Here is a 25,004-nt window from a genome sequence, read left to right as displayed (position 1 = left end):
CCCATCGCTGAGTGCCGCGCCAGCATGGAGAAGGGCAGGTATAATAGGAGAGAGGCAGCAAACACAGACACACACACACACAGTGTTGCCTCCTATGAATGTCCCCAAACTGATAGCTGATAACGCCATCGCTACTTAAGAGTTCTGATCTCAATGAGGTAGTAAGGTAGCAACTTTAAAATAAAAGTTAATTAGTGAATAGCCCTTCTACTATTGGCAAGAAGACATCAACCAGCATGAAAGAAACGGAGCTAACCAAAGCACACTTGTGCTTTTCCTCTAGGAAGCTGCCCTTCTGATGTTCCACAAGGTCCCAGCTAACCTCACACACACTGCATTTCGCAACAAATATGAACACCTCTCTGTAAGAAGGCCTTTGCTTTTCTCTGCTGGTGAGTTGCTGAAACCTCCACTTTGAAAGCCACACCCTTTTGACAGGAGCCCAAAGTGGGTCATGACCACAAATTAATATTTAAATAGTCAAAATCAAGACACTCCACTTGGCTGCTTAAAATGGAGGGGCGGGGGAGAATCAAAGATTTCTTTTAGGCCCATATGGTCATTAAATCTTAAAATCTAATAAATATGAATGCTGGAACAAACTTCCTTATTACAATTTATAATTTATTTGAGCAAAAACTATTCAGAAGGAATGAAAGCAGCTGGAAAGAGCTCTCGGACACAGGCAAAGGGTCACTTTTGGGACACACTGGAAACCACAGCACACCGCTCTCCCCGTAGAAAGAGTCACCCTGGGCTAGGTAACTCCAGGAGGCTATGCAAAGCCCTGGTTTTACTTAGGCAAATTCATTCTTTGTGCATCTTGTGGCAGCCGAAAGTAGGGTTGTGTCCTATAAACCATGTCAAAGATTACTTATGAGGTATATGGGCACAAACGACACCTGTCTTAAAGAACTCACACGGTCCATTGAGGGTAAGAAGGTTTCCCAAAGAGGGAGAGAAAAAAAAAAGCATTTTTGGACGGCACCATCTGCTCTTAGCACCCAAGCAGCAGCAAATGCTACTTCTAAGAGAATCTAGAAAACTTTCACAGGGAGGTGTATGTTCGAGGTGTGAGCCTTAGTGCGATCTATGCAGTGAGAAAATCCTGGGACTTGGATTTCTAAACTCCCCAGCAGAGAAAACAAAAGGCAGATGCTCCGCTGGTGAGCGAGACAGGACCGTTACCACCCACTAAATGCCAAGGCCATAAACTTTGTCCCAAATCACTCTCACAGTACTACATAGAAGACTCATATTCTTGAAGAAATTTTACAATGCTGGGCACAAATAATTTACAGGGGAAAGTAACAGCATACTGGCATTTGGGAAGTAAGGAAATCATACCTAGAAACATCATTTTCTTAGGCTCATGGGATCCCAGGTCCCTTTGCTACTATCTCCTGCAACAAGGAAAGCTTTATTTTTGAATACACATATACATATGGGTCCTACAATAAACATAAATCTGCACTCTTTAAAGCAAGACAAACAGCACATTTGAATACCATTTCTAGTAATCATTGGTTTTTGTGTCTTGCATGAGTCGCTTCTTTCCCTGAAAGTGAACACAGATACACCACGTCCCCCTTGTACTAAGAGGGCTGAAGCTAGTGTCGTATGCATGCCGGGCCAGTGCTGTGCCAGCTGAGCTACACGAACAGCCCTTGGTTTTGTTCTGTTTTCATTTTTGAGGCAACGTTTTAAGATGCATCTCAGCGTGGCTTTGAGCTCGTGATCTTCCTGTTTCAACGTCTGAACACTAGAAATATACAGGTGGCTACCACGTCAGGCTGAAGCATACATAGTGTTGTCTAGATAAATATGTGTCCTTGCCCTAATGACAAAACGGGACGGTGAGAACCAGGGGTGCTCAGCTATAACAGAAGCTAAACAGATGTTAAAAAAACCTCATTCCACCATAGCGATGAGTGAATCTAGAGTTGCCGGGACAGAAAGCATCTATGGACGTAGTGTCCTCCAGGAAGAAAGGATATGAGGTGTCAAGTGACCCTCTCTGACTAACAGAATGAAGAAAAAATTCAGCAAAGGATGTTGAAAGGGTGAATTCTGAAGTCCCCGTGACACATGGAAAAGAATACAGAAACACAACATCACTGGCTGGCAGTGTCTTCAGCATGGCCTCCATTTGCCTTTCACTGGGTCCCCAGACACGGCTATCCTACTCCAAACACTTCTGTTCTCTTTAAGCATCTCAAAAATTCTAGGTCACTACTCTACATGCTGTTGAGCACATGTCCTCTTTCTTAGAGCAGTCTAAGAGGAAATATCCAGACAATGATTGTGAGGGAAGAAACTGCATTGAGGAACACACCGCAGCACTAACGTTTGCAAGCAAGACGCTGCTCTGTGAATACCGTGCCTGCTAGGCAGCACATCAACTTGTATGGTGATGACCTGAAAGAGAGGCCGCTGAGCTGCAGATCTCCAAGGGGTAGGACAGACAGCTGAGAACAAGGCTCCTCCATCCAAGCAGAAATTCTAATAATCTGAAAACCAATACTTTTTAACAAGCTATGAACACCATTCTTTACCAACTAGGTGTTTGGTTTTGCTTGATAAAGAATATGTAAAGAGGACATAATATTAGAGATGAAAATGAGAACACTAATTTCCACTGACCTTGACGCAGGTAAAAAGTTAGACGCTAGGGAGAACACAGGCTAGAAGGAGTTCAGGACAGTCACTCACAAGCTTAAACACACCGTATGGAAGCCCTACGATGTGCCATTAGTTAAGATGATGTAAAACAGCGAGTGAGACTGCAGAGGCTGAAGTCCTGATTGTACAGCACTCACTCTACGGAGAAAATAAACCATGTAGTTCGTAATTCCTGTGAGATGTTTCTTCTTTAACAGCAATGAAGAATGACAAGGAGAAAGAGGCTGGGCCTGGGAACAGCTACTCTAAACTGTGGTCAACAAAAGAGTAAACAGAAGAGACAGTGTTTTAGCTAAGACCTGGATCATAAAAAGGAACCTGGCATGAGATTATTCATCTATCCAAGATTTACTGAGCTCTGCCCTGTGCCTAGCAGAGCATGACTGGGGAGATCCAGGAACTTGGGGTATGACCTTTGTCCTGGAGAGAGGGTCACAAGCTCAAAGTAACAGAGTGATGAGCTGGAACTACCATGATAGAAGGAAGCCCTATCACATATAGGAAAAAGAAATCTACTCCATTAAGAAGACAGGAGCACAAGGGACGGGCTGAAATTGAAGGACAGTCAGAGTTTTACCATGGGGCAGGGGAGACGTTGGGAATAGCATGCAATGACTGATGATTGATCGAATAAAGATCATAGCTTTTAAGGTTGTTTCAGGCTAAATAAGCATGTCAACATAGACTCAAAGCAAAGCTCGAGCCAGGGTACATTTCCACTGATGCATCTGACAAACACAATACATCATAAAATAAAATCCATAAAACAAAATGAAAAATTATTCCAGTTTGGACTGTTTGATTTTTTTTTCTCTTTCCTCTAGCCAAAAACCATCCTCAACTCTGTGGAGTAATTTTTCAATGCAAACACAGTTATCAGCTGCCAAGAACATGAGGATCAGACCCACTGGCTCCAGAAAGATGAAGGCATGCGTTCCTTGGGAAGCCAATAATGGTCACTATGAAATAGCAGAACTCTTGTAACTCAGTGGTCTAGAGTAAGGAGTTCCCATGCTGTGTCACCTGGCATCTTGCAAAGAAGATTAAAAATGCAGTTGTACAGTTTTTACAGCTATAGAAGTTGGCTTCAATTACACAGTACATATAGCCTAATAAATATGTCTGTAGAAGAAATAAATGGCCTGTGAGGCTGGTGATTGCTAATGGTTACAGAGCTTTCACCTGTAAGTCAGAAGCCTTGGACTGACACAGATGCGGGGAAACTTGACGTCATTAATACCATGGGCTGCTGAAAGAAAACCAAGGTAGGATGGATGAACCACATTCAAGCAATTCTTCAGAAATAAACATCGAAGAAAATATATCACTGAAATGGAAGGATTTCCTACAGTTCATTCAAAAATATATGAAGTATGGGCTGGGATTATAGCTCAACAGTATAGGCCCTGCCTGCCATAAAAGAGAGTTGAAAAAATAAAAAAATAAAACAACACCCCAAACACCTATACCTTGAAGGGTAGAAAATCTGCCTCCTCTTCTTATTTCTAATATATATTTATCTTTAAAAGTGAGATCTATATTCTTTCTTTTTTAAAGTGAGATCTATATGCCAAAACAACTGCTGAGCAAATATATGTACTGTTCCATACAGTGGCTCTCTGAGAAAGCCCTAATTGCCACCTTACTTTACAGATGAGAAATCTGTCACCCTAAGTGTTGAACAACATAGCCAAGGGTACACAGCCAGGTAAGTAGCTAATGAGACCACAATGAAGGGATGAAAAGTATAAAATGAATTTACAGACAAATTTTCATATAGCCCTACAGAGCATATGGCCTTAGCATCCGCAAACAACAGGTCAGTTCGTGATTTGAATTTAGGACGATGCTTCTTTTCTAAGGTGAAGTCTCTGTACAGCTAATTTCTTAATGTGTCTCCGAGTAAGTCACAGAACCTAAACCACTGCCCACTGACAGCTGTGCATCCTGAGAACACAGTAAGCTGTCTCTGACTGGGGGCAAGTAAGACTCTAAAGCTGTACAGCTGACCCCGAATAGCTGGGAACAGTGATCGTGATCATTTTATCTGCTTTTCAAATGTCTCCTGACAGTACATGAGAAAAGAATTCCTTTTTAATTGGGGTGTAAAGAAAAATAATGAGTCAGAAGTAGGGGGGATTGCAGCACCTTGTCTTTATAAAGGGAAAGAAAAAGAACTAGCCCTTTAAAAAGTCTGTTCTGTCATGATGCAGCCAGGGGACAATCTTCATCCAAGACATACCCTAGCAAGATGTACTGTTTCGAGATGGAATTGAGTTCCTGCAGTGATCTAGAAACGCTCTCTACATTGTGTATATTGAGGTTATTTGTAATTATACTGTTTAGGGTTTTTTTTTTTAACTCTAAAAGTATTTCCACCTCTGGGGAATGCGGCTTGAAAGTCAGTTTCAAGCCTCAGTTGCTCCGTGTATGGGTGCTTCAGGACTGGCCTTGCTCACTCTTGCTCTCTGTAAGTGTTCTCTGACAGAGAAACTGCTGCGACGGGCAGACCAGGGTGGCCTGGAAAGTCTATGGAAGTCCCTTCGAATTTCAGAGTTGGACTTTTATTAGTATTAGGAAGTAGGAGGGGGATTATGAAACAATAGCTCAAAATAGTGCACTGAGAGAAAAACTCAGTAAAAATTCCTTTTCCAAAAACAGGATGCTGCGTGTGTCCCTATTTTAAGGTCACTGGCCTCCAAGGGAAAGCTATCACTGTTATTGGTGCTGAGCTTCTGGTTTGTAAAACCCACACCAGTAACCCTTTCCTCCAGCACTGCTGACTCCAATGTTGATTCTTATCCTGACTGCTTATTTTTAGCAGTATTAAGTAAGGCACGGGAGGAAGAGAACTACCTAGTAGAATATTTTGAATTTTATCTTTGCAAGACACCCAAGTCCTGAAGAAGGAATGACCTCTAGGACTTATCTTTCCCATCTTGCCTGCCTCTATCCGAGCACTCCCATCTCTACCATCACCGGCTTGTCTTTCCCAAATGACCACAAAGGCCCCATGACTGGACCCTTAGCTTAGGGACTTCATGCTCTTTGATTTGTAACACACCCGGAGGCCAAAGATGGCGTTGTGTGCAGCACAGATCCAATAATGTGGTCCCTTGGCCACATGTGGCTTCCCAGCATCACTTCAGTGAATCTCACACTTGTCTCTGTATCCCACCAAACCATCCTTCATCTGAGCTGCCTTTGGTCCATTTCAATTCCACTTGAGTCGCCTTGTCCATATGAGCTAGTGTTGGCTGCCATTCACTTCTGAACTCGTTGCTTCTATTCCCTGGACATCACTACTGTCTGCTTCCCCCCCCCCCCCCCAGTCTTAGAACAATAAGGCGGAAGCTTCATGCATGTGTCACTTCTCACCTTCTTTACACAGGAAGCTCAGGATTGGTCCAGGCCCCAAGCAGAAACAAAGTGACGCTGTTTGTCATAATTGATTTACAAAGCACAGCTTGTTTCCAGACACGTTGACGCTCCCTTAAAATAACTGTGCTTGTCCCCATCTTTATTTGTTGGTGACGTTCAGCCACTTAATTGTCTCTAGTCCACTTTATCTGTCTGTGCTGAGCTTCAAGACCATATCTGGACCTTAGTTCAGTAAACATCTTTCCAATAAATGCGTGAGTGTGCAGACCTTATGAAGTGAGCCTCTATCTCAATGGCCGCAGGAAAAGCTGATGAGGCAGCTGGGAGGGGCAGCCTGGCCTTTCCTTTTATCACCACCGTGGCTGCAGTGCCTATTTAACAACTCTTGATCCTTGCTCCGTTTCGTGATTTACTGGTAAGCCGCTGGGCTTGGCTCAACTCGGAGCCGCCTCACTCCTCACACAACAAGGTGCCACTATGCCACCTTGTGTCCTGACTTCCCATGACAACGACAGGCTTGCTTCTCAGAGCTCAAAGCTACCAGCCCCGGGCAATGCACGCGTTCTCAAGGATTCTTTTCAGTCTAAGATAGGAGACCATCTTATCTTTGTTTATGAAACAAACTTCCACTGCAACAGGAGTCTCAAGGCTCCAAATGGCTCCTTTTCCCTCGCACACAGGTGCTAATGGGAAGACTGGCAGCTGCTTTCTGCAGGCAATTCCTCTTTTGTCACAATGTATTCTTCTGAAACATAGGGAGGCGAATCACAGTCTTTTGAAAGGATGTGGCGATTTCATCTGACTTTATTACAGGACTGTTTAACTGCAACTAAGGATGCCCCTCCCCTCCCTGGGACACCAAATCTAACTTTAGGAAGTCTTAAACACTCCAGGTAGCACTCCAGGCTATGAGGCTATGGTTAGTAACAGGAAGACAATCGTGAGTCTGTGGCATTGCATTATTCAAGGAGTGCAAGTCAGATCCAAAGAAGCCACTTGTGCAGGCTTGCCAAAGAGCAAAGGACGTATCGTGTGACGCCCTAGTTCTGTCCCATGGAGATATTAAATGTCCTCAAAATCCTCTTCATGAAACGGTATCTGAAGTGGTCTAAGTGACTGTGGGAATTGCTGAGGGAGAAAGGTGGTGTTTCCTTGGCTCTGTCAATTGCTAATAAGTAGAAACGGACCACTCAAGGTTTGGGGGAGGAGCTTCCGGGCTGTGCAGGTTTCTGCCAGCCAACACTAATTGTCCCAACTGGATGCACTTACAGGTGGAATGCAGGAGTCAGTTTCAGCGCACACACCCTAACACGCGCAGTCCCATCCCAGGTGAGCCTCATTACCAATAACTTTCATAGGTCAAGTGTATTTAAGATGCAGGAAAGATCCAAAAACTGTGAGGTCACAGAATGGAAGTGTAGCCAGGAACAGGATGTAGAAGAGAGCATCCCCCCTGTGATTGGGAGGGAAGAGGGACGAATCTGTGCATTCAAGCCACTGCTCCCCATGCGGGGCAAATGCCGAGGTCACTCTCGATTCTTCTCCTGTCTGACTTTAGCTGTTTCCTGTTTTTTTTTTTTTTTGGCAAATCAGGCTAAAAGTTTATGTGGATAGGAGATCTTAATGCCACCACGCACTCAGAAACAACTTTAAAGGCTGTCATAAAGTTTCTGGGACTGCTCCCCCTCCCCTTAAATGTAAAACAAAGACAAAACAAAAACACCAACCATCCGTTATTTTGGAAGCCCTCAAGCACACTGAGGGTGCCCAGCTCACTGGGTCTTTCCCCTCTGCTTTTGGATTTGACAAGCTCTGCATTAACCCTACTGGCTTAAAGAGGGCAGAACTCCATGAAAGGATTTTTATCAATAGACACCACCGTAGCTAAGGTGGCACACAAATGAATAGCACATGTAACCTTGGCCTGGGACAGGACGCTGCCTCTCCTTAAATTAAGAGTCCCCGGAAGCAGGCCAGCAGAGGAAGAGTTCCGTGGACATTCCCACACTCTCTTGTCCTGTCCTCATGGTCTTGGGGGCCGCTTCCCTACAGCAGTGCTCCTTGGATTGCAGATTTCACAAACGAGCACAGTTTTTTGTAAAACGGAATTGAGCAACTGGACACAAGTTGCCAACTCCTTACTTTGCAAACTGAGAACATCTTCGGAACGATTTAAAGGGGAGGCCAGAGGCACTCGGCTATCTCACTGGAGACGTCACTGGGAAAGTTCCCCATTCTGTGCTAATTTTCCTCTTTTTCACTATGGCCAAGAAAACACAGCAATCGCCTCGCCCCTCTTCCTGATCTCCAAAGAACAGAGTGGCAGCACTGTTTCTGTGAGTCTCTTTCTTCTTCTCCACCAAGCACCACCCACCCAGACAAAGCAAGAGCTATAAAGTAGAAAGCCCCCATCTCCAGTGCAGGGTGGGCCGAGAGGGTGAGAACCATTGTCAGTCCATCTTTCTTACAACATAGGAGGGTGCCCTTCTACCGAGATTTCAGATAACAGCCTGGAAGTTTAGAAACAGTGCCAAAGGCTGGCCCAGGCTGACCATCAGCCAGCGGCAGCTGTCACAGGGTGGCCACCAGCCGAGCCTTTCCTTCCATTACTGAGGGAACTAAGAAATGGGAGTTTTAAGAAACTAAGTATCTTCTGTCCAAGTTCAACATCAAGAAAAGATAACGGAGAAGTTGATATCATTTGCATTCTAAAAAGCACTTCTAAAAAGAAATTGCAATAAGCAAACACAATTGGGTATCAAAGGGATTCAAAGCATGGATCTCATGAGTTGACTCGGTCCTTGAGGAGACAGGCATCCCTCACATCTACAGACACTGGGGGGTGGGAGGTGTTACCGGCAGCAAGGTCTCACATGAAAAACCTTTCCCCTCCTTCAGCTTCCAAGATTGTTAAGTAAAAGTTGCTTTACCAAAAGCAGACTAATTCCACAAACACAGAATTCTATTAATTCATGGGCAGTGTTGCTATTTTTAAAGTAGTCATCTGTCACTTAGGTAGGTGGTATCTACTGCAAAAGTCACTAGAGAACAGAATCTGTTTTTATATTTAGAAATAACAACAACAGAAAAGTCTAAAGGAGAGCAGACTTAATCCTAACTATCTCCAAGTGATTTTCATAAAACCAATTGGTGTTCATGCCAACTGTAGGAAAGTCTTTTTAAATATCGCTTTTATGTGGTTGATCTAGCCAGGATCAATGGCCATACCAACCAGAAGCCTAATTAAACCCCAGGGTGCTGGATGAGGCCAGCAGATCAGTGACATGGGGAGGCCAAGAGTTTCTCACTTCAGAGCCTTTCTACTGGTCTCTAAATGTAACTCTCTAGCAGCTGCTAAGCTGTGACTGTGAAGAAAAGATCTTCCCAAAAATCTTTCCTCAAAAATGGAGATCACAAAATAGTACGATAGAATTGTTTATGGCTAAAGTAATGTACCAATGAGAGTTATCAGAGAGCGAAGGAGGCTTGTGACAGGATGAGGATGTGAGAGGGTACACTGGATTTTACATGTTTACCTTCATGTCACCATCCATGAGAGATTAGCTCAGTTCTGATGTTTGCTGGGTAAATTAGAGTAACATTTATTATATGTGACAAGAGGGAAAAAAAAAACAGTGAGAAAAACTGAAACACACAAAAAATATTTTAATGAGTAATGGAAAAAGAAACCCAGGTAACAACTTGGCACAAAAAAGGCACATTTGTTGCCTGGAGGAAGCTAACACTTGTAAGGAGCCAGTGCTATTTTTGAATATACTAAGATTCTACTAATAAGAATCCTAAAGACTTGTGTTTGTAGGTAGGGGCTGTGATTAACATCTGAGAAGGATTATAAGCAAATACCGAGCAACACTCAAGTTGGCGAACATGTTTGCACCTGTCGGTGGCAACGGAAGACTCAGAAAGTGTTCCAGCAATTTCTCCCACTTATCACCTTTGTGCTCCCCACCCTTGTATTGAAAATAGATCCCCTCACATTATATATCCTGATTATGCCCGCCCCCCCAGTTCCTCCTTCTCTCCCCTCCAATCTGGAGCCACGCCCTTTCTGGCTCTCACTGGGGGAGTGGGGGGGGGGCTTCTAAGGGATAATAAAATATAGTAAGATATAACACATTGGAATTTAACACAACAAACAAACAGAAGGAAAAGAGCCCAAGAGAAAGCACAAGTAATAGAGACCTGCTCCTTCACATATTCAGGAATCCCATAAAAGTACTTACCCGGAAGCCATAACACATAAGGAAAGAACCTGATGCAGACCCATGAAGGCCCTCGTTCCAGCAATTTAAAAAAGATCTATCTATCTATCTATCTATCTATCTATCTATCTATCTATCTATCATCTATGTGAGTGCTCTACTTGCATGTACACCTGCACACTAGAAGAGGGCAATGGATCACATTATAGATGGTTGTGAGCCACCATGTGGTTGCTGGGAGTTGAACTCAGGACCTCTGGAAGAGCAGACAGTGCTCTTAACCTCTGAGCCATCTCTCCAGCCCATGCCAGCAAATTTTCAATGCAATATGGTGCTAATGAAGGTGAGATTTACCTGCATGGAATGAGGGCAAACAAGTATCACACAGGGCAAACTGCCTCACGTAACAGCTCTGAGAGTGTTCAAAAATCAGGAGCAGGACGGTGCCTCTTTATTTAATGAGGAGGAAGAAGCTGCCATTATGGCTCTCCTCCTCCTCCTCTTCTACACTATACACTTTTTATATAGCACACAGCACCCAAAGTTGCTGATAAAAAGTTAATCTTAGAACTGAGTAAAGAGGATAGAGGAGCAGGAACCTATGGGAGAAAAAGTTAAAAGTTCACAGCTTTAAAAAAATAATTTTTTTTTTGTTAAAACAAAGTATATCGATAAAAAAAAGGCCATTCATTGGGATTTTGTGATGTGACAATGTACCATGAAATACTAGGACGTGGTCCATAGCAAGTCTCTATGCGCCCATGCGCTACAGCCATCTCTCAGGCCTCTCCATCAGTGTCTTCATGCATGCTGTCCTCGGCTGCCTGTGGATGAGGCAGGTAATGTGCAAAAGAGGAGATGCTATGACAGGCCCATGGCATACTGGAACTGATGTTAAATTAAGCCAAATGTATTCAAAATGTTAAAGTAAGAGATTGCTTTAAAAAAATGTGTGAGTCACATCAAATAGTACTCACGGACCACCTGTTCCTAGCTCCAAGTCCTTACAAGACTTCAAAGCTCCAATTCAACAGTTCTCACAGGTGACAATTCATCATCTAAGGAACATGTGACAGTGTGGTCAGGCAGGCATGCACATGACATCTAACCAAATGCTGCGAGCCACCTGCAACGTGGGGTGGACTTTCAGTTGATGATACTTGGTTCGTGTGTCTGCAGTGTGGCATCACTGTCTGCATCCTGTTCCTGCCTCACAGTCACCTCAACAGGCTCCCCATTCATCTCCTCCTGGACTCACCTCTCATCCAAATCTACACAGAGAGGACACATGTCACTCAGGTAAAACGTATCAGCCGGTCTTGACTCCGTTAACTAGATTGGACATACTATGTTTTCACTCTTCGTATTCTAAAGCTGAACACGAAGAATGAGTTCAATCTTTGATGGGACTAGAAAGGGGTTAATTGATAAGAGGCTTATAATAAGCATTACTAATAGGACAATTAAATTAAATAGGAAATAGAGGCCAGGAGATGAACAGCTCAGTCAGTATAGTGCTTGCCTGGCAACCACACTGCCCTGAGTTTGCTCTTAAGCACTCCTCTAAGATGCCAGACAGGATGGCATATGCTTGTAATCCTAGGTAGGACTGGGGAGGCAGAGACAGGTAGATTTCTGGGGCTTGGTGGCAGGCCCTCCTATCCTAATCAGAAAGCTCCAGGCTCCAGTGAGAGATCTTGTCTCAAAAGCCGAGCTGGATGTCTCCAGAGGAATGATAGCCAAGGATGAACTCTGGCCTCTCTCTATATATACATGCACACATGTGAGTGCAGGCAGGTAACCCACACGCATATAAAAACACAGACACAGTGAAATGTAAGCAGCTACAGCGTAACTTCAATTGGCTCTATTAAGCGCAAGCTCCAAACATGCACGTGTTTTGAGTATTCTACTTTCAGGAGAAAAAAAAACAATCATCAAATCTAGTTCATCTTCTACACAGTTTACACAGATCACCCCACCAGCCAATCTTCCTCCCCTGCGAGGGCTCCTTTCCCTCCTCCTCCTTGGACTGTATGTCTGCAAACAGAAAGCACTGGCTTCTTTCAGCTCTCCATAGACCAGGTTCTTCTAAGTCACATCAACCATCACTCAAGATGTTCCCACCTTGTAAGAAAAAGGAGCGCGCCCCTCCCATGACTCCGCATGCTCACTCGCCTTTCTTCTGGCTGTTCTACTTCATGCAGGGTTCCTCCAGCTTGCCCCGACCTCCAACTCCCACAGTCCTTGTCATTCACTTGAGGCCGACTATCCCCCCCCCCCCCCCCCGAGAACCCCAGTGCTACGCAGGAGGTCTCCCACATGCTCAGGAGGCCACCCACGCCACAGGCAGCACTGTACCGTCATGCGCGTTTCCTGACGCCATGGCCATGTCTTTACTCTGGGATTCTGAAATGCCCAGTTTTAATTCTCCCATTCCTTTCCCCTTTCAACCTATTCTGTTCTTGCTGGGGCCTTCTGCCCAGCCTGACCTTGTAGGGCGGTGGGCCTCTGAGGTTTCTGTTTTGTCCCCTTCTTTCTTCTTTTTTTATCTTGTCACAAATAACCTTAGTCAGTCCCAGGGCTCTATTGACTGTCTACGTGTGTGAACTGTCCACACGTGTGAAGAATTGTGAGTCTGGTCCACAGTGAGGAGTACATAACATATTTATGTACGCATACTGTTACATATATGTACAGGTGTGCACAAACATGTACACAACGTTTTATGGAAAAGTACCTATTTTTTTCATAGTAAGATTTTATATTCTCTTACACTTAAAATAAAAATACCAGTTATAGCCAAATATATTGATTTCATGGCTAGCAATAGGCCATACCCAATATTTGGCAGAACATTCATTGACTTAACAATGGCCCACAAACGTATATTTCTCGGGCCCTTATTCCAGACTCCAGGCAACAGCACACATCCACGATGCACTTGCATGCCAATGGGGCATTTCACAAGGAACACGCCTCAGAAGGCGCTCTTGACTCCACAGCATGACTCTGGCCACTGCTCTTTTAGTACCCAAATCCTGGCGAAGAGTTATTGAAACTGGAGCCTCTAAGTGTTCTGGTCAGCTCTGACTGTCACCTTGGCACAGCCTGAAGTCCCCTGACAATGGCTTCGCAACTTAAGGATAACCCATATGAGACTGCCATGAGGCCGTACCTGTGGGTGACTGTTGTGACTGTTAATTGAGGTAGGAGGGCCCATACCACTGTTGGTAGCACCATTCCTGGCACCAGGCAGTCCTGGGCTTTATAGAAGGCTGACTAAGACAGGGTTTGCCAGTAAGTGGCGATCTTTCCTGGCTTCTGCACTACTTCTTTGCCTATAACTGAGTTCCCTGGTTATGAGCGGTGTATGTGTGGAATAACAAGCAGGCCTCCCTTCAAGTTCCCACTTGAGTTCCTGACCTGACTTCTTCAGTGATGGGACTGTGACCTGGAAGGATAAGCCAAACAAATCCCTTTCTCCCCTAAGTTGTTTGTGGAGATGGAATTTGTCACAAATGGATGGAAACTAGTAAGGCATATCATGTGTTTTTATAACACAAACAAGCCACATATTTGCTTTCTATCTGGTACAGGGGCAGATGAGTGGTGAACAGAGAGGCTGTAAGGCTTAAAAAATTTACTAGCTTGTTTTTTTTTTTTAAAGATTTATTTATTCATTATTTATACAGTATTCTGCCCACATGCCAGAAGAGGGCATCAGATCTCCTTTAGATGGTTGTGAGCCACCATGTGGTTGCTGGGAATTGAATTCATGACCTTTAGAAGAACAGCCAGTGCTCTAAACCTCTGAGCTGTCTCTCCAGCCCCTACTGGCTTGTTTTTTAAACACAAATTTGTCAACCCTACCTCCAGCTCACCCACTGTGTCCTGTCACTTTCCCTAACACAGCCCTTGATCTTAACTCTTGTCACTCTGAGCTGCCAAAGCTAGCTGCCTTTCCTCCCACTCCTCTAATGTACTCTTTCCATCTACACCAGGGAGAGGATCTGCAAATGTTACTGGTAAGCTTTCCCTTCTCTTCCATTGTGCTAACGTGAGCATCACTGTGAATGAGACATGCCAAGTCCCAGGCCTGGTACCTTTCCTGACCTCAGCTATGACTCTTCTTGCTTGTTGTCTCCACTCACACTGCCCTCCCTTGCCACTTCTTTCTTCCTGCCCTCTGGTTGCTCGTGCTTTGCCAGCTAATGCAGAGGAGTCGCCTTTGCAAACTCCCTGCACACTGCCCATCCCATCCTTTGACCTCTCACGGCACTTTCCTCTGCCCGACACTTTCCTGTTCACTGTGGACTTTTGCCCCTTTTTTACCTTCCCCAGAACAAAAACTTCAAGAAGTCAAGAGTCTTTCTGTTTTCTTTGCAGGTGATTCTACTCTGTTCCCTGTGTCTAGGCAATGCCAGGCACATAATGTGAATAACTTTGCACCCCCCACTTCGCAAAGTGACAAAAAATTGCTGTATTTAACATTCAGAGCCAGATCTGTAAGTAGCAGCGCAGAATAATAATTATCCTGTTGCCATCCCAGCCAATGAAATGCTACTATTCTTCTGGAAAAGCAAGGAGATGCCGCTACTTTTTAACGAGAACGATAAATCCCACATACATTTATAATAAATAATGTGCATACATTTGAGATATTATATTTACCTCCAAGGGGGACGAGGGACTGGCTTGAAGGAAAAAAAAATGATTTGTTAGAGGTGTGTCAACCACTCCACATTATTAAAGCAACAGGGCTGAAGAGATGAGTCAGCTGGGAAGGCTAAACACGAGACATAGCTCAGTTCTTAGAACTTATGTGTAAAATCCAGGCCTGGGAGCACACACCTGTTGTAGTCCCAGTTCAGGGAAGGTGGACACAGCATGATCCCCAAGGCTCACTGGCCAGCTGACCAGACCTACTCAGGTGACCTCGAGGCCTATGAGAGATCAAAGCCTAAATTGAACAGCTCCTGAGGAGTAACGTCCATGGTTAACCTCGGGCCTGCACATGTGTATAGGCACAGACACACACAGACACAGACACAGACACACACACAACTAGTCACCCCTGTCATCCAAAATAATATTCAAAAAAGATTATAAAGAGATAAATTTCAATTGTCTAGTTACACCTGACATTGCACATAAATGTTAGAATAAACAGTATGCCTAGATTTAAAACTTAAGACAAAAAAATAAATAAATAAATAAAGAGATTTAGAATCCCTTAAGACCTGAAAACGAGGGGCAATTCTTATGCGTTACATAACGAAACACAAGCAAAATAGAGACATTTTTATATTTACCTCCTGTCTTGGTGGAAGTCATCTCAAATGCAAATGTGACCTAACATTTTATGAAGAATTCAAAAATAAAATCCTTGATGACTTTAAGCCATGGCAATAAACCAAAATAACAACTTCAAACTGCATTACTAATAAAGGCCAGAAGGCTCCTTAATAGCAAACGTGAAAGCCATCCTGCTTAGCACCACAGAAGTGAAAAAGTTTGCTAATTTTAACTCGAACAGCTTCTAACAAGCCTAGAAGGCATCAGGCGTCACAATGGAAGCGACCAAGGCCTCAACTTCCAACAGTGCTACAAAACCCAAACACCCTAAGTAAGTTGTTAAGTCGGTTAGAGATACCACACCCATCAACACACCGAGGTGATGTCAACAGCATCCTCTTTCAAAGGAGCTCTGACAAGCTGTACATGGCTTATGGCTTGGGTAGCAGATCAGACATAATGATTTTGGCTGCTCTTTATTTTAAAGTTAAGATCTCACTACTTAGACCTGACTGGCCTGAAACTCAGACAGACCTACCTCTGCTTCGTGAATGCTGGGATTAAAGGCATATGCTATCAATGCCTGCAGTATTTTACATTAAAAAATATTTTCTTATTTTATTTGTGTGTGTGTGTGTGTGTGTGTGTGTGTGTGTGTGTGTGTGTGTGTGTGTATGTATGCAGGAGCCAGTGGAAGTCAGAAGAGGGCGTGGAACGGGAGTTACGGATGGTTCTGAGCCACTATGTGGGTGCTGCAAATTGAACCTACAGGTAAGTCTTCTGCAAGAGCAGTAAATGCTCTTAACAAGTGAGTTATCATTCCAGTGTCTGTGTGTGTGCGTGCCTATACACATTAACACATATGTTCATACATGTGTGCTAAAGTGTGTGAGAGTGTGTAAGTCAGAGGACAGCTTGCAGGCATCAGTTCTCTTTTACCATGCGCTCCAGGGATTGAACCCAGGTTGTCATAGGGCTGGCAGCAAGTGTCTTCACCTGCTGAGCCATCTTCAGTCTAGTTGAGTTTAGTTTCTTTTTCAAATTAACTTCTGTCATAATTAGTTTTTATCATCAACTTGACATAGCTAAGAGTCACCTGAGAAGAAGGCGTTTGGTTGAGGAATAGCGTAGTCTGATTGGCTTGAAGCCATGCCTGTGAGAAGGGTTGTCTTGCTTGTTGATTGCTGTGGGAGGGCTCAGCCCACTATGAGCACTGGCCATTCCTGGGCAGGTGGTCCTGGCTTGCATAAGAAAGCTAGAGAGATGGCTCACCAGTTAAGAGCACTTGTTACTCTTGTAGAAAGCCTGGGTTCAAGTCCCAGCATCCACAAAGTGGCTGAAACTCCAGATCAGGAAACCTGATGTCCTCCTCTGACCTCCTCATGTACCAGGCACTCAGGTGATGCACATACGTGCATGCATGCAGGCAGGACACTCATTCACGTAAAATATTCTAAAAATATTTAAGAAAGCAAGCAAAATAGCTAGCTAGCTGGCTGGGCATGGGTTAGAGGAAGTGAGCCAGTAAGCAGTGTTCCTCACAGTTTCGGCTTGAGTTCTTGCCCCAACTTCCCTCAGTGACAGATGGGGATCTGGAAGCGTAAGCTGCAATAAGCCCTTTCCTCCCCAAGACACTTTTGGCCAGTTACAGCAACAGAACAAAACCAAACACACTCACCAAATATTAATGCAGAGTTAGGATGTAGGAGACACTCCAGACAGAATTTGAAATCTTGCAAAGACCATCCCAGAACCTAAACATTTGCCCCCAAATTGCACAGAGCTCAGAGTGACACACGGAAAGAACTGAATACACGGAAGCTATCAGCATTACTACCTTGCCTAAAAGACAACTGCACCCACTATGACGTCATCTTCAATATCATATTTTTCCTTCTGTTCCAGGATATACAATTAAGAGAAATGGTAAAATACAGGGCACTTAACACCTCACTTCTGGGATAAGATAAGCTACACATCCGTGTAGCACTTTCTGCCATGACTGACCATAGGATTTCCTGGCTAGGTTCTCTGACACCTTGCCTTAAAACTGCTGCTGATCAACATAAGCCCATGTCCATCCCAAGCCCAAGAGGACTCGCGCACTAAAACCAAACAGATCTGGGTTCAGAATCAGGTGTAGTCACTGTCCCGCCATGTGGTGATGGTCCTTTCCCTCAGCTGTCCTTCAGGAACCACACCTCAGGAAACTGCTAAGGATTGCTCTGCAGGAAGCAAGGCCTGGAAGATCTCATTTGTTCACACAATGCATGTGACTTTTGATCTTATTTTTCTTAGTGAAACAGAGTGGGAATTTGGTAATACTTTAATAGATGCTAACAGAAGAGAATTAAGAAACAGGTGCTCAGAAGAAAGTGGGGCGCACTTGAGATAGTGGGTGTAGGCGTCTCAAAGAAGAGTTGTAGGAATTAAGGCACACCTAAGCTGAGGTACAGGTTCCTTAAGGACGACTCACAAATCTATGTGATTTTTCTGAATGACTCTCATGGACCAGGCTCTATTTCAGGTAATAGAATAAAGTACTGGTGAGTTCCAGCTGTCATGGAGTCCTCAAGTAAGCACAAAAAACAAACAAACAAACAAACAAAAAACCAAAAAACAACAACAAAAAGTGTCCCTTACCCAAGGTGATACTTTTGTTGAGGGTTAAGCTAATTGGAGTCTGAAAATACTAACTTGAATTTTTCAGAAATAAATAATTCATAGATATTAAATTGTAAGCTAGCCAGAGTAGCATGTATTTTGTTCTAATTATCCATTATTATTTGCTATAATTGTCTCTTCTGTGCTTAGCACAGTAAATTTTACTGTATGTGTCTATATACCCGGGGGTGGTGGTGGTGGTGGCTGTGCTTTGCGGCATCCACTGAGGCTCTTGGAGTATATCCCCTAAAGGTAAAGGAGGAAACACTGTGTAACGGCTATGAGGAAAGACAGTAGGGAGGGATGGTGATTGATGCTATTTCACTTTATGTGTATGGTGAGAGTCAGCTTAGATGTAAGGAACTCAGAGCAGAGGCCAGAGGATGTGAAGAAAGGAGTCCTGAGTCTCTCTGGGAGAAAAAAGAATAGGGAGAGGGCATATCACATGGCGGGGCTTGACACAGGACCGTGGAGTTGACACTGGATGCTGGGAAGCCATCAGGATGTGAGAAGTGTCTTGACTCCACTCTAGGCAGAGTATGGAGAGGGGAAACACCGAGTCCTCTTATGAGAATCGTACAAAGCCAGGTGCCATAAGGGTGCCTGGAAGAGACCAGGGAGAGGTGAGATGTTCTCTGTGCCTGGAGATCTAAGAGGGCAGAGGGACAGCATTTCAGAGGAGAAGATGTGTCACTCTTTGAGCAACCTAAATTTCCCTTCCTGGGGCCCTGCAGCTCAGTGAGGGACATTGTGGCGCTTAAGCACGTACATGGCTCAATTTACAACTCATTCTCCACTTCAAGACCAGAGGGCGAAGAGAGGTGCCTGGTCACCCAGGTTAACTCCCAGGCAGACAGCTCGCTGTGGTCCTAGTCATGATGGCTTTGCATCATTTCAGAAGCAAGCACACACGGAGACACACACCCACACCCAGCTGGACAGACATAACCATGCACACAGAGGCACATACACCCACACTGAGACACACACTTACACTCATACTGATACACCCACGGGGGGAGAGGGGGTAGGCCAATGCGAGTGCTGGGCTAAGATGACGAACTAGTTACTACTGCTTTACCTATTTGGATGGATGATTTAGTGGAATAAATATCATCAGTGAATTTGTTGAGAATTAAACGGTATCAATTTGCCTGTGGACTTCAGGCTTATCCATGCATACAGAAGATAAACTTCCCAATAACTATGCTAGTGCGAGAATTTCTATACACAGGACACATAACAGTTCTGCTACCAGAGGCGCTGCTTTTTCTCTTCCTTACCAAAAGGCTTCTTAGCAAAACGCTTAAGCAGTCTCTGGGGCCCAGATTCCTGGTTTGAATCTTAGCCAAGTGTGCAATTTTGGGACACTTGGACACTCTTGAGGGTCTCCTAAAAGCATGAAACTAATGCTGCACCTTTTTCAGAGGGCTCCAGGAATTCTACGTTAAGTGTGTGAAAAACATTAAAGACATGAAGCACCTGGTGCAATGGCAAAGTTTACTGTCTGAATTACAAGTCTTCTGCATGCTCTCCCGATGGGAATTCCGTTCTTGCCCTATGCTCCTCAAATGTAGCTGGAATTTCCTTACACACACACACACACACACACACACACACACACACACACACACACACACACACCAAAAAGCAAAACAAAAACAGCAAACACCTCCATATTTCCTTTCCTACTGCAGGAGGCAGTAACAAGCACCTTCATTTCAAGAAGGATCGCACTCTGGGTAACTCTTTCCACATTAATTCCCGTTTGGTTGTAAAAATGAGGCGTCACTGGGTTTAACATATGTCTGTGTTCGAATGTGTACTGCTATACTATGGTAACATGCCTGGCCCACAGTAAGGACTCAGTCACTATTTTCATCTCTAATTTTTGCCCAAACATGTGTCACTGCTCTTCGGCAGTGACTAGATGAGACCACAGAGCTCATGGGTAGTACTTCCTGTGACCTGTGGATGAAGCAGTCTGGCTGTGGTATAAGAAAGCAGATACAGAGCTGGGAGGTGGTGGCACACACCTTTAATTCTAGAACTTGGGAGGCAGAGGCAGGAGAATTGCTGTGAGTTCAAGGCCAGGCTGACCTACAAAGAGAGTCCAGGACAGCCAAGGCTACATAGAGAAGCCCTGTCTCTAAAAAAACAAAAAGAAAACAAAAACAAACAAATAAACAAAAAAGAAAGAAAGAAAAAAAGAAAGAAAGAAAGAAAGAAAGAAAGAAAGAAAGAAAGAAAAAGCAGACACATACTCCACCCTCTGGGAATCCTGACATTATATTACTTAAGAATCAAATCTTCTTATACTTTTGGTTGTGGGCCTAGCCTTTAACAGCTGAGCCATCTTTCCAGCCAAGGCTGGAGGATCTGGACCCGGGTGGGTGGGGTTCTGCACAAACTACTGTACCAACCAAGGACAATGCATGCAGTAAACCTAGACCCCCTATTCTGATCTAGCCAACTGCAGTTTGTGTGGAGAGCAGGAACTGACTCTGACATGAACTCTGGTGCCCCTATTTGACCACTTCCCCTTGGTAGGGAGGCCTGGTGGCACTCAGAGGAAGGGTAAGCAGGCTACCCAGATGAGACCCGATAGACTGTGTCATATGGTGGGGAAGGAGGTCCCCTTCTGTCACTGACCTAGGGGAGGGCAATAGGGTGAAAGAGGGAGGGAGGAGGGTACGGGAAGATACAAGTGAGGAGGTAACAATTGAGATGTAATCTGAATAAATTACTTAAATTAAAAAAATATTAAAAAAAAAGAATCAAATCCTAAAAAAAAAACCAACTTAGTGGCCTGACAAAAGAGCTCCGTGTATGATAGGGTTCAAGCACACCGTGGACCAGACTTCCTTCCATTACTGTCATCATCACCAGAAGCCAGTGATGACCTCCACCCAGGATAAGGACCACAGATGTCATCACTAGAAGCCAGTGATGACTTTCACCCAGGACAAGGACCACAGAGCCAAGCCATCCCTTTCTTTCTCTGAAGCAGAAAAATGCAGACGGTGGGATTTGAAATGGCTCTTAGGAAAGATGGAGACATGAGCTGCTTACAGAAGCTTAAGAGGGAAAGATGCGGCTCGGTAGGACAGAGCATACCCAGACAACCTCGGGCTTGATCCCCGGCACCGACAGACCCAGAGAGGCTTTTAGTAAAGAAAAATTTTCAAACGTGAAAATAATTTTTGGCTTTCTGAACTTAAAATTCCCTCTCCCTACAACACATACAGAGTATATGAGAAGAAATGGAAGGTAGAAGGAGTCTCAGGGTAGGAACCTGCTTACTGACCTAACAACCAACAACAGAGCTTCGTAAACAAAACGCAGATGTCAGAACATCGTAGAATAATAGTAAGACTATGAGTTCTGGCTAGAGATTACCTATGGTTCTCTTTCTCGCTTCCTTTCTTCTCTGTCTGTTTGTCTGTCTGTCTGTCTGTCTGTCTCAGGTGGTTGTCACTCCTGCTAACTGGCAACATTAGTAAAGCCCCATGGATGGTTGGTTCATCCACAGCTACTTCTTATTTACCTCCATCACGCACATGAGGCAAGACTCACTCTCTGTTGCTGCATGCTGAGCCGGCTAAGGAAAGGTAAGAGACTTGCCTCACAGCACAGAGCGGCGAGGGCAGAAGCAAGATTCAAATGCTCACCCTCTGGCTCCAACTCTACTGTCTTTTCTCCACAACAATGAAATGGGAGCCCAAAAGATGCTCTAGCTCAAAACGGATATTTGCTTTTTGATGAAGAAATAAATATCAGGGCAAGAGGTATAATGGTAAGGACACAGCTTAACCCAGAGGCCTGCTCACTCCTGATGGGCCCAGTTCAGCTCTCTTTCCCACAGACGCTTTCTCTCCTACGCACAGCACACATTTGCCACATTCACCAGGTGCTGTCAAATTCCTTGAAAATAAGTGTTCTGTGTCAACACACAGAATTATTTCTGAAAGAGAAGCACAGAGGTGCATTAGCTGTGCAAGCAGAGCTTTGTACACTTAGGGGCATAGGTGCTGTGCTGACTGCATGTAAAATGCTCCCCTGAAACATGGAAAAACCTGTACAGGAAAAGCTCCTCAGTACATTAAAGAACTATTAATTAACCACTGTCTAGCTTGTTTCCCCAAACAACTCAAGAAAGCCTACGGCTCTCACTGGTGCTGGGAGGCAGAGGCTGTCTACAAATGCTGTTGACACAGTTTTAACACTAACAGAAAAGCACTCTCTTGTCTAGACAGCAGGGGGAGGAGAAGGACAGGTTTGAGAAGACGGAGGCAAGAAGGAGGGCTGTTCCGAACACATAAGCCCCAGAGGGGGAGCAACAGCAAGATGGGGTTCTACTGAGAGACTAGGGTCAACCTGTGCGAATCCCAGCCACCCGGCCTGTGGGTGAACAACCATGGGAAGCCCAAGCCTGACCCTGGAAAATGACTCCGGAAATGTCATCCTCTGCTTTATTTCCCTACTGTTGGGAAGGAAGTAACAGACATATACCAAAAAGTAAAAGTAAAACGAACCAAGTCTTGACAACAACAGACATCAAAATGAACACGGGGCTTAGGAATGAAAAGAGATGCTGCAAACATCCAATTCTGCCACAAAGCAAAACAAACCCATTTTATAAAGTGTACTAACCCCATCCTTCCAACATGGCTGCCTGAGGACCACGTACGATGAGGAGTTAATGAGTTAATCAATCTGCTTACCAGAAGCTATGACAGAAATGAGATTCATGAGCAGCCAGCGAACTGACCGCTCACTTCCTCATCTCCCTCAGCTGCTGTCCTGTTTCTTCATCACACATTCTCCTTATAACCCCCACCACACAGAGGGATGATTAAATGTCAACCCTGATGCAAGCAAGTAATGCGTGGCACAACCAAATATATTTTTATGCTTTTGAGAAAGATTAATAGTAGCTGGCGATGGCCTGCCAACTGCAGATGTACAAACTTCCTGTTCTACACATAAATCAACCACGGGGCATAGGGCGCACTTTGCAGACTGTCGCTGTTACAGTGAGTTTAAATTACTCAGGTTGTAGAGTCCCACGTAGATGTTGACTAATGAGGCAATACAGTCTGGATCTCTCCATATGAATGCTAGAAAACCTAATAGTATCGACTGAAAGACAGTCTCAGGAGCTAAGAAAAGATACACTTAGTTAATATCTAAGGTGCATATATATAATCAACTCTTTGCTATTTTAGGCAAACTCATTATAATACAGGCTGACTTAGTAGATTGTCACAAAACTATTTTTTGGTCCCCTTAAAAATGAGCATAATGATAGAAAAGTCCAGTGAATAATAAACTCAATAGAAATGAAGGCTAGAATTGGTCAGAAAGGAGACTGGGCCGTAAAGCATGTGGACAAGTATGCAAAGTCAACTTTGTTTGGAGGTTAAGTTAGCAGAGCACTAGACTGGGGACAGCAGAGGCAGAAATGAGGTGAGCACTTCAGTTCTACCAGGAGCTGGCATTTTCCTACCTCCCAGGGAAAAGATAAAGATCAGATAAGAGGTGCATACACGTAGGAGAACACTCCATAAGCCACCAGTTTTTCTACATGAACCAAGGTCACTTTCAGGGATCCGCTTTCTGGGCAACAAGTAGTTGGTCTAGGAACAAGAAGAGACCCCAAGATGTACTGGAGTATTCTGCCCAATTAGCCGGAACAATGTTTGGGTATTTTTGGTTTTTGAAGACAAGGTTTCTTTGTGTAGCCATGGATGTCCTGGACTCTCTTTGTAAACCAGGCTGCCCTTGAACTCACAGAGATCCATCTGCCTCTGCCTCCCGAGGCCTGGGATTAATGGTGTATACCACCACACTAGACTGCACAAAGGTTAGAAGAACAGTAACTAACTCAACAGTTGTGCCTCGTCAGCGTTTCCTCCGATGACCCTAATCACTTTGATCACACAATACGAAGCTTCAAGTGGGCACTTTTGCTGCAAGGAAACCGCATCTGATAACTGAGAGCTCAAATCTGTTATCATGGCATATCACCTGCGTAGGATCTGGGGTGGAGGTGGGGGGGGGCAATCTCAGGGTGGCCATGAGCAACAATCAATTAGCTACAGCTAGTTACAAGTTCATATCCCAGGAGTGAGACATTTCGATACTGAGTATTTCTTAATGTGAGGTGCTGGGGGTGCTGATGAGGAAGAAAATGGGAGGCTTAGGCAAGGAGAAAGAAAGAAGGAAGCTGAGTGTCAAGACTAAGATGATGGGAGTTCTATAGGAGTTCCATAGGAGTTCTATAGGAGTTCCATAGGAGTTCCATAGGAGTTCCATAGGAGTACACTAAAAGAGTTAGGGGTTCTAAATGCCTGAGTTACCAGACAACGATGTGCAGATGTGTGTGCTGGCTTAATGGACTTAAGTTCCAGTGAAAGAGAAAGAAATGAAAGTGAGAATATAAAATAATAGCACACGATAATTAATTATGTTGACTATGATAAAGCCATCACAATAAAGATATGTAGGGGGAGATGTCATGGGGGTGTTTGTGGTTGAGAGTGAAATAGACAACTTCCTAGGAAGAAATCTTTGAGAAAATGGGCCAGGGAGTACTGCAGTGGGAAAAGAACAGCCCGGGCTGAAGAAAGGGAAACAGAGAGGCCCCGAGGCAGCAAAGGACAAAGCCAGCTTGGCTAAATTCCAGCGGAAGTACCAGAACAGTAAGAACCGAGGCTGGAAGGGGGAACTCGGGAGGACATTCCTCAGCCTGTG

General features: G+C 44.4%; 1 protein-coding gene across 25 annotated transcripts in view; it reads right to left on the bottom strand.

Annotated features, from left to right (window-relative positions):
- Window positions 1-25,004, bottom strand: part of MAGI1 (membrane associated guanylate kinase, WW and PDZ domain containing 1) — a 620,267-nt gene that overhangs the window by 42,584 nt on the left and 552,679 nt on the right. The gene's annotated exons all lie outside the window — the stretch shown is intronic.

Source organism: Acomys minous, assembly GCF_964271855.1.
Source record: "Acomys minous genome assembly, chromosome: 17".
Lineage (NCBI taxonomy): Eukaryota > Metazoa > Chordata > Mammalia > Rodentia > Muridae > Acomys > Acomys minous.
This window is presented reverse-complemented; position numbering and strand designations above follow the sequence as displayed.